General features: G+C 38.9%; 1 protein-coding gene across 36 annotated transcripts in view; it reads right to left on the bottom strand.

Moving 5' to 3' along the window:
* LOC116704888 (neurexin-1a) overlaps nucleotides 1-7,734 on the bottom strand; it is a 261,617-nt gene that overhangs the window by 207,621 nt on the left and 46,262 nt on the right. The window lies entirely within an intron of this gene.

The raw sequence follows: 7,734 nt of genomic DNA, 5'->3' as shown, positions 1-7,734 counted from the left end.
TTTATGCACATTAATACAAATGTTTACCTGGGGTGCCCAAACTTTCGAGCCCCACTGTCTATCACTATCACAACCTTACTAACTTACACAAAAATCCAAGAATCAAGCAGTGAATGCACAAAATTACACCAACTCTTTTCATCTCAACTGAAGTTTCAAACATTCCATTATTTTACTCAGCAAGGATGCTTTTTATTAGCTTGGAGTTTGTTTTAAAGTAAAAAAAATGCACAGAGAGACACACATTCATAACATAAAAGCTAGCCTAAGGCTGAGTAAATGTCACCAAAGGTCTCTGACTGACATCCTCTTGGACTACACATCAATTTATATAAAAATTATTTGATGAAGCGTGGTGTCTCGCTCTGTCAAACTGCTTCATCCAATCGTTTGGCCTCAGCTGTCTCACCTGCAGACTGCAGCTCTTAAAGAAGATCATTGTTTGCTAAGAGTGGAGCAAACTGACTGCGGAGTGAACAGGTCATTATCACATTACATGCTGGTGGTATCTGCTGTCTATCAAGATGATAGAGTGGCAATACAAATGCATTTCCATAAAAAAGTAGTTCCACTGTGATAAAAATAAAACAAAACAAGACAAAAGGGGTAATGTACTTCTGCAGTACATAAGAGTTTTCTCTTTAAAAACAGAGGGTCTCAAAATTAAATTTTTCCTTTATATCATGGTACTCAAGTAAAGTAGAAATAAATAGACAATTTTTAAAAACACAGAGAAATGAAACACTTTAATTCTACCTTACATCTACGTTCTTATATCCGTTTCGTAGACACCTGCTGCTGCCCTGCAGAGCTAATGTCACCTTCATCTGGTACATAATTGTGTGTGTTTCAGCAGCTGTCCCGTCACACTGACAAGCATCTTGTGATACACACATTGCATGCATGCATATTCTCTCTCTTTGTTCCCTTTCTGTTCTTATCACCCCTCAGGCCCTGTCCAATATTGGTGTCATCGGTGGACTGTACCTGCACCATGTCATTATACACCAAGAGCAAAATCTACAGAACTTGAAGGAATTTGAATTATTCATTGTTCAATTTAAATAGTGTCTCTCGGCAACAGCTCCCGCCTAAGAATTTAAAAAATATTTTGAGACATTTTAACACTGAGGGGTTCTAAGATCACTGCAGAGGATGGGATGTCAGAGCATGTGATGTCAGAAGGGGATTGTATTGTATGTGTCATGATTATTTATCCAAATTATATTTATGAAAATATAATATAATTTATGAATAAAAAAGAAAGGAACATCTTTAGTGTTTGACCATGGTTTGTGTTTAAAACAGCAAAAAAGGTCTTTTTGGTGAAATTAAAATGTTCGTAACTATTATTTCACTTTTGATCTTGAGCTTCTTTTCTTAGTTTTTACCATTAGGATGATTAATTGTGTTTAAATAACTTAGTTTCAACTTTTCAAGGTACGGTCAAGTTTTACAGTACACACCTTTATTGTGAAGGTAGAGCTGCCCTGCAATACAAGGCCAAAGCAAGGTGAAAGCTGAAAGCATATCCCTTCAGCAATACTGATATCCTAATTGAACCAGCCTAAATCCTATTTTCTAGTTGACATTCGAGTGATGGTGGTCTCTATTGTGGGATGAGATGTTGTTCTTATGAGCCAGACCAACATATCAGCTAAACTGCATATCAGCATGGCTGATAGGTACATTGGTCTGGACATACCCTAAACTACTCTCCTACAACTGATTTAGTTTGTTTTAAAAAATGAGTATGAAGCTGCCGGTGCCGTGATTGACATCATATCAAATCACAGCAAACTCCTCCCAGCTGGGACAAAATGTGACTTTAAACAAAAGCACCAGCAGAATCTAAGATGCCAATTGGTCAAATTGTGCATTTTCATGGAATAATGACCCCATGAAGACAGTTTCATGAAAAGGTCTAATCACGACGATACTGTGGTTTCAATTAGCCTCTCTGGACTTGACTGGAATGGAAAGGAGGATCACCCTCAGATTGAGGGCATCAGGTTAGCAGCGCAAGTGATTAGATGATGATGATTAGAGAAGAAGGTAACAAAGCTGTTTTGTGAAAACACCAATGCAGAATCAGAATCAAGAATGAATGTAGAAGTATTAAAAAAATACAATATAATAATAATCAGAGGTTAAAAATGAACCTAAAAGGATTTCTAATGTGTTAACGTATCTGTTGGGGTTGCAACAGAGAGAATTGACAGAACATGGCATCACATGTTCTGTGCATTACCACATTACGTCTATTGGGAAAAGCTATATACGACTTCTCATGCACATAAACAGTGGCATGAGGGAAAAACCCTGACGGTGTTACATCATTGGCAGTAAACCATTTACCTCAATGATGTTGTTTTTCTACAGCCTTTGCACGATGCTTTACATAAACACGATCATGTAATACTCGGCACTGCATTGGGTAAATATTTTTGTTGATGAAGTTGTTGAAGTCTCTAAATCTATTATTTTTTATATGTGTAGCACTCTTCATCTCCACAGTAAGATAGCAGGTTGTTTTCCTGTTTAGTCCATTCTTTTTCCCTTCTCTCTGCCACTCTACGACTGCCTCTGTATTTCTACGTCTCATTCTAGTATCATCTGCAGCCCCATTGCTGTGCTCTCCACCGCAGTTCAGCGATGAGTACATTCCCCTCCTGCTTCAAGGTTAGTTTGTAGGCTCTAAAACAGGGGTGTTCCTGGCTCCATACAATATTTATATTATCTACGCTTTCCACAACCTGACTGCACTTATGGGATGATTCTAACTGTGGAGCATTCATAGTGGAAGGCTATGAAATACTGCACACTGAGGCTACGGCAATTTAATGTTGAGCATTACACAGTGTGTGGCAAGATTTTTTTATGCAAACTTGTTTAAGTTTATGGCTGTAAACAGGTGGAGGATGCTGATTAAAAAATTCTGAAAAATAACCACAGCATTAGAAGACTTGGAACACAGTCCAACAAAGCTGCAGTGAAGACTAGGGAAAATAACTACTGTGAACAACTGACACCACTGAAATATATAAAAAAAAGAAGAAAAAAACACTTAAAAAGGTCCCATTTATTTAATCCCTTTTATATAGACCTTAGTGGTCCCCTAATACCATATCTGAGGTCTCTTTCCCAAAATTCAGCCTTTGCAGAATTACAGCCACTAGAGCCAGTCCCACAATGAGCTTTCCTGTCTGTAGCTATTGAGGAGAAGGGGGGCAAGGTAAAGGGGGGGGGGGGGGCCTTGACCAACTGCATCTTTGCTCGTTTGAAAGCCATGATGTCTCTCTCTCATGGGTGGGCCAAATTCTCTGGGCTGGAAAAGCAGAGAAAGGGGAGGTAACCTTGCCCCTTATGACCACATTAGTGGCCAGGCCTTTCTGAGCTTTCATAAATGTTATAAAACCTCATAAAGTGAAATTTTCATGCCATGGACCTTTAAGAAGTTTGAAAATTTAAATTTGGGAGCATTTAAAAAGGCTCATTTGTAGACTAAAACTGAGTAAAAGACTAATCAAATAACCTATCAATAACAGTTGGTGATTGCATAAATTCTTAAATTTAATTTATTGCCTGGTTATATTAAAGGAGGTAAATGATCCATTCACAGAATGATCATGATCTAATTAAGATAGCAGGTTGCATAATCATTTAATATGCTTCATGTATGCAAATGACTAAAAATGTCCATACAAGCACAAGTCTAAATAAGGGGCATATATCTATTGTAATTAATTTGTACAGCACAGTGATATGACAGTGGATGCACATGGGATGACAATCTTGAAAAAGCTGTACTTTTCACATTATCCAATTAGTTCTCTTTATTCTGGTTTACATAAGCCAATATCAAGTTGAAAATATTAGATATAATATCTAATGTCAGTTGAAATATGTTTATGTTGGATGAGTATTTTAAATTAAACAAATTGTTTATCCTGAGGAATATTAAAGATGTTTTCCTTATACTTATGACCTAAATCAAGGTTGTACTTCAACTTACTTAGTCTTTTCTTGTATTTAAGTAACACATATTACAACGTGATCATCCTACTAAAAACTCTCTTATTCCTATAAGAGCAACATGAATGTATGTATGTATGTATGTATGTATGTATGTATGTATGTATGTATGTGGTGTCTGAAAGATAAATGTATTTTTTATAGGGCTTTTGTGTACACCCATAATTTAGCTTATTCTTTTCTGTGACATCTATAAATAACAATACACTCTTTAATCCCAACATTTTACTTCCTGTTCTCTCTTCCAACCTTTTGGTGGTGATTTTGGTATGTCCCACACACTGTAATTGGCAAATTAATTTGGGTCACCATTTACATAGAATAAGCCCCATCTCTATGGCAACAGTAGACATGTCTATTGTGCTTAGAGTCTGAGCCAAAGCTATCTTAATGAGGTGACCGTTTTCAGAGACTACCCAAGTCAACGGAGCAACATCTACTCAACAAATATTCAGGTATTTTTATTTCTCAGTGCTGCAAACAATACTACAGACCCATGTGGGCTACTGGAGCCATTCAGGCAACTCTTTATTGAAGTGGTACAAAGCCAGCAAAAGTGAGGGTCAATAAAAGCACTAAGCTTACCGTAGTATTGGATTTCTCATACACAGGAGGGTGTCAGCAGGGAGCTTTTAAAACACAATGCCTAATGTCTAAAGGGGCAGTTGTAAAGAAAGGTGAGAAACAAACTGTCAATCACTGGAGTCAAAGGGCTGACATTTCTGAAAACATACATTATGTGAGATTGTAAAGCCTGTATACAAGCATTAAGATTCACTACATACCCTATAAGATGAGCAACCCCTGGCAGAAAGTATTAAGTGGATATTAATTTTCCCCAGGGAGCTTATTAACAACCTGAGCATTCATGAATTCCCCATCTCATGATCCTCAAGGACCGCTTTCTGACAGGATTCTCAAGTCCATACACCTGCAACGACATTTGCCTGTGATGTGTGTAGAGGTGTACACACACACACACACACACACACACACACACACACACACACACACACACACACACACACACACACACACACACACACACACACACACACACACACACACACACACACACACACACACACACACACACACACACACACACACACACACACACACACACTCTCTGCAGGCACTTCTACTCAATATAGCATTGATTATTCATGATAATAAAAAGTAAAAGGAAAGCCTACCAAGGGATTCTAAGAAGAATCTTAAAATGACAGTTTACAATGGTAACAATATTATCATGTAATCTTATCTAAAGCAAATTCACAGCTGGGGTGTGCCCGGATAGCTCAGTTGTTAGACCGGGTACCTATATACAGGGCTTTATACCTTGACTCCGATCTGCGGCCTTTTGCTGCATGTCAACCCCTCTCTCTCCCCTTTCATGTCTTCAGCTGTCCTGTCGAAAATAAAGGCCAAAAATGCCCCCCAAAAAATCTTTAAAAAAAAGAAAACACTCAACTGGGATTTGTAACACCGGACGAGATACTAAAACATAATAAAACAGCACTTTCTGAGAAAGTAAAATACTGTAAAGTTTAGGCAGGGAATCTTAATCTTATTACAATTTGTTGGTGTTTTAAAGGGGTGTAGGCAGATTTCCACACAACCTCTCATAGTTATATTAAAAAAAGCTCACAAAATTGGACAGCCTGTTATTAAACACCAAAACATTCTCACTCCCAACTCGTTAAATACTGACGCTTGGTCTGGACCCTTTCAGCATCACTTTTTACTGCTCTGGGTACTCCTTTGGTGTCATTTTCATTGCACTTGGTGACAATCTCTTGGTGTCATTTTTAACGTGCAGGGTAAAACTACTTAGATAGGTTTAGGAAAAGATCATGGGTGGGGTTAAAAGATTTGCGTTTAAGTCACACACGGGACTAGAACGGGACACAAACCCCAGTTTCCTGGGTGAAGGTCCTGTGTTGTTTTATTTTCGGTCGTGAATTACTACTACTCCCTAGCATTGGTTCTCGTCATACTTCATCATTTTGCAGCACCGCGAGTGAGCTTCTGCTATGCCCTGTGCATCCCACACAGATGCTAAAGGGTACCTTATGCATCAGTCTCTTATGCTGAGGGCCACTGACCAAGTGGGAGTAAGAACGGCTTCTAAAAACACACACACACACACACACACACACGCACACTCTCTCAAATTCCCTTGTGAGCTCTAATCTGGTTCTCAAATCCACAATGGGCTATCAACTGGCCCATAAGTGACTTAATAAATCTAATATGGCCAATATCAGCATATTTAAAATATTGCTGTGTCCGTCAATCAGTTTAAATCAGCTCTCCTTCTTTGTGTTTCTGGCAACAGGCCGAGCTGATTGGGATGCAATTGACTGCAGATTGTCAGCACATGCCCTGCACTGGTGAGGCATAGTCTGAGAGTCATTAACACTCAACAAGCCCGGTGCAGCCCCAGGGCACCCTGCTTTCTGACAGTAATGCATTCTAATCTTGTCAGCCCTTTGAGAGCCTCAGCTACATTACAGATAACAGGAGGAGAATCAAACGCCGCTGTCTGTCAACATCTCAGATCAATCAGGATCTAAAAGTCTGTGGAGCAGCCGTGCATGCGAGCCCAATCAACATAAATACAAGATGAAGATTCAGACTCCAGTATCGCAAGACAAGTCAGTCCAGTCGTGCTGAAAAAAACATCAGTGCTGTCTCCTGCTGGTCACAAACACAAGTCCCAAAAGTGATTTAAATGAATGTCCTTCTTTTGCACATCCACTCACAGAAGGGAGCTGGTATATTTTATTCAGAGCAGAGCAGTGTGTTAGTGAGGCTCCAGACAGTGGTGAGAGAAGGGCAGGGAGTGGAGCCGAGGAGGGTTTATTTTGAGGGTTTTGGCGGTGCATTATTCAGCAATCCGCATGGCAAAGAGTCAGATATGTCAGGCTCACCTTCTCCAGCCTTCCTCCCTCTTTAATAAATAAAGTAGCAATCCAGTTCAGTTCTAATTAAACAGCAAGAGCTCTAGCCATAAGCAGGTAATGATTACTTCATTTAAAAAGTCAAGGATCTCAATGAGCATGAAAGGACCTAGCTGCTATTAGTCAGGGATTTTCAAGTTTTTTTAGCCATAGAAACATTTGATGCATCACTGCAGTATGTGAAGCAACTCCCTAAACACATGTGAAACAAATGCTTTCAAAAAACATACAAATGAAATACATATTAGGCATATGCTTCCTGTCTAATTCCACTGCATGATGTACATGTGAAGTGTTTCAGATAAATTCTACTATGTCTGTTTCCATCACTTTAGATTTCCAGTCATCCTGTATACATAAAGTGATACTTCAGACCATTAAGTAGATTCATTATTCATAAGGAGATTACTTCTTTGCTGGTTCAATTCCCATAATTGTCTTATTTTTTTCCTGTGATTCATGGGTACAGGAAGTGCACAAGGAGGAGGATAAACATCATAAATAATCAAAAAGATGTCATCAATGCAGACATGGCTCAGAATACAAAGATTTCCCATGGCAGACAAAAAACACTGGCCACACAACACATACCGTATGCAATCAATCATCACAAGCACACAACACACACACACACACACACACACACACACACACACACACACACACACACACACACAGACAAACGCACCAACTACTCACATTTTGAGCTTTAAAGAATATGGGAAACTATTTT

Source organism: Etheostoma spectabile, chromosome 17 (assembly GCF_008692095.1).
Source record: "Etheostoma spectabile isolate EspeVRDwgs_2016 chromosome 17, UIUC_Espe_1.0, whole genome shotgun sequence".
NCBI classification, from domain to species: Eukaryota; Metazoa; Chordata; class Actinopteri; order Perciformes; family Percidae; genus Etheostoma; species Etheostoma spectabile.
This window is presented reverse-complemented; position numbering and strand designations above follow the sequence as displayed.